This window comes from Aplysia californica, unplaced genomic scaffold (genome assembly GCF_000002075.1).
Source record: "Aplysia californica isolate F4 #8 unplaced genomic scaffold, AplCal3.0 scaffold00251, whole genome shotgun sequence".
NCBI classification, from domain to species: Eukaryota; Metazoa; Mollusca; class Gastropoda; order Aplysiida; family Aplysiidae; genus Aplysia; species Aplysia californica.
The window spans coordinates 420,628-424,102 of NW_004797521.1; positions in this window are offsets into that span (position 1 = coordinate 420,628).

The window sequence follows — 3,475 nt, forward strand, 5'->3', positions numbered from 1 at the left end:
AGCTTCGGCTCTTTCCGATATTGTCCAAATCGCACCAATACGTAACTTATACATGTAGTGAGCACTTTGTTGCTATGGCGTCACCACTCATTTTTTTCTCAGATACTAGATCTAGGCCCAATCTTCCTGATGAAGCCTTATTGGCGAAACGTTGAACATCCAGGCCTAATCGAAGATCTGGTTAAACGTGACCAACCCTATTCAAGTCTCAAGTATATTTGTTGTTGTTGTTGTTGTTGTTGTTGTTGTTGTTGTTGTTGTTGTTGTTGTTGTTGTTGTTGTTGTTGTTGTTGTTGTTGTTGTTGTTGTTGTTGTTGTTGCTGCTTTTAGACCGACAATAGAGTTCAAAAGTCTGCTTTGCATGAGGAGCGAAAAAATACTTTTGGTCTATCTTGCCATGCTGATCCAAAAATCCGTGCAAGTTACCCCAACAGAAATCTTGTCTGGTTGTTTTCTCGACGAGAAAATATTGCTGCAGACTCACTCTTGCAGAGTAGAGTGCTCACAGCATTTGCTTGTGGTACACAATCGTTTTGGTCTTGATAGTGAGATTCCATTGACAACATTCTGAGGGTAGCATGATATGAAAGGTCTATCTATAATAAGAACCATCCAGAAGAGGCAACTGAGATTCTTTGGCCCATAAATAAGGCAAACGAATTTGAGAAATTACTACAATGTGGAACGATACAATAAAAAAAAAAGAGAAGAGGAAGACAACGAAAAACATACCCACATTGCCTGAACAACTTTATTGAAAAAAAACCACACAAAAAACCCCCACACACATAATAATCAGAAAACCCGGAGCTGATCAGGATTGACGACAGGAAGGAATAGCGTTCCATGTTCGTCAGTGTCTCTCCAAGACCTAATACTAATACCAAAGAGGAAGATAATATAATTTGATTGCTGGTTCATGGTTGAGAAATAGGTATTAGTATTACCGCTCATTATGTGCCTGCTTACTGCTGGTACTGGACTCTGAGTAAATGATTACCTACCAGCTAGCACCCCTTCTCAGTCACAAGAACATCCCAACTGAAGTGAAATCCCAGTTCATCAATAGAATCTTCATATCAACCCTTAAAAATACCAGTGCCAAACATGGTCTCTAAACAAGGCATGAGAAAGAAAAATCAGTGCACGCGAAATTAGGTGTCTCCGAAAAAAACCCACCAACGTCACCAGAGGAGACCGAATAAGGAACGAGACTATACTTCTACCGGTAGTTAATTTATTAGAGCGTCAAAGAGTCAAATTGTTCGGACATCAACCAGAATGCCCCAGGAACAACTAGCGGCTAGAGCTTACCACACCCGTGAATCCGGCTTTAAATCAAGAGGAAGACCAAGAAAGACCTGACTGGATGGGGTTAAAAAGGTCCTGGAACAACGTAACTAATTAACATATATCTATCACAGACGCTACACACCTAGCACAGGACCGAAACCTGAACCTCCCCTCGAAATCCTAAGGATACCAGAGGAAGGAAAAAGTTAAGTAAAGTAAGAACTGAGCAGCAAAAGTGCTCACTTTTTTGCAACTGGCATCTTCTTCAGGGTTGTTTCATTTGTGGAAAAGAGTAACAGTACTAATAGGCTTACGCTACTAATAAAACTGTGAGTCGTGGAAGGATGGCGACGGTAGAGATTATAAGAGAACTAAGAAGCAGGTAATGTGGGGCGGAGGAGAAAAGAGAGGTACGGTTCTGAAAATAAGAGGCGAGTGGGAACACACTCACACACACTCACACACACACACACATACACACACACACACATACACACACACACACATACACACACACACACACACACACATACACACACACACACACACAGAGAAAGAGAGAGAGATAGGGAGAGTGAGAAAGAGTGAGAGAGAGAGAGAGAGAGAGAGAGAGAGAGAGAGAGAGAGAGAGAGAGAGAGAGAGAGAGAGAGAGAGAGAGAGAGAGAGAGAGAGAGAGAGAGAGAGAGGGGGGAGGGATTGGGGGGATGCAGCAGATCCCACATTCCCAGTTCATAGTAATTTTCGTTCTAGTTCATGTGGCAGAAAAGAAAGAAAATCTGGATCAGTACTAACATTAGTAGACATAAGAAACTTTATCAAGCAAATAACTGCATCAGATATTTTAATAGGCGCCTCAGTTTAATTCGAACTGTGTTAACAAAACGAGTCCGGCCTCTTCATACTAGATACAGGCCCTATTTGGCTGCCCTACGCAATGAAAGGCTTTGGGCGGGGGAAAAGGAGAGAGGGGGGAGCTCAGTGAAAAGGAAATATTTGGGTCTAAAAGTCTCGTTTTCTTTATACTATCAATGAAATAAGGCACAATGTACAGTCAATGATTATAAAACATTACCAAAATTGATTAACTTTTCAAACTGAAGTTAAAAAAATCTCTCAGCGATGTATTTCACTGCCTCGTACATTTCAAACAATGAAGAGAGGGAGCCAAAAGCTCCAGGCGCAAAATGCGTGACGTCACGACTCTGCGCGATGTCACGGTGGAAGGGTTCAGCTAGCTTTTCGTGGATTTGGTTGACAAAAGGGTAAGACTACACTAGCCAAGGTAAGACTTCTACGATAACCATTTAATCGTTTTCTGGAAGAACAAAGGATGGTTTACCAACAAGGGTAGTTTGAAAAAAATATGACGAGAAAATTTATCAAAAATCGGTGGTTAAAAATTGTCTATTTTTTAAGTTAAAATATCTCGAGACTTATTAGTTGCACATCGACCTGGAAAAAAAACGTTATGAAGGCCATCCAAAGGTCTTTAAAGACATGTATCGGACTTGAATGTTGGTCTCCTAAATTAAACAAAAATGTGGGCAGTTTAAACACACTGTCGTGATGAGACGTCATGTCCGGAAACAAAACTCAATGGGAATGCGAAACCGAATCACGCTATAGTGAGCGCGTTCACTGAAGTGCCTAGATAATCATAATGACTTAATATGTGTTACCTAATGCAACAACAGGATGTTAGGAAGAAATCTTATCTGGTAACAGGTGATTGCTATTTATTAAAATTCTTGATTATTTTTCACACTCTATCTGTAAAAAAGCATGGACGGCAGTACAGTTGTAAATACCAGCACAGAGCAAAAGCAACAGTGTTACGCTCTCCTTTCAAGACAACAGACACACGGCTCGCCCAAAAAAGAATCAGGTTAGTATGGCGTCATTAAAATTAAGCACATGAGCTTTATGTCTGTATTGCAATTTTTCCTATTTCGTGAAATATTAACCCCCCCCCTTCCCCCCTCACCTAGCTGTAGTAGTAACGCCGTATTATTTTGTTTTGATTTGCTTGTATTAACTTTGTTGCATTCTCCTAAAAAAGTACTGAGTTCTTAATTCCATCTTTCAGATGATCTTCAGACATGCTCAGGGCTTTGTTTCTATCTATTTATCTATCTATCTATCTATCTATCTATCTATCTATCTATCTATCTATCTATCTAT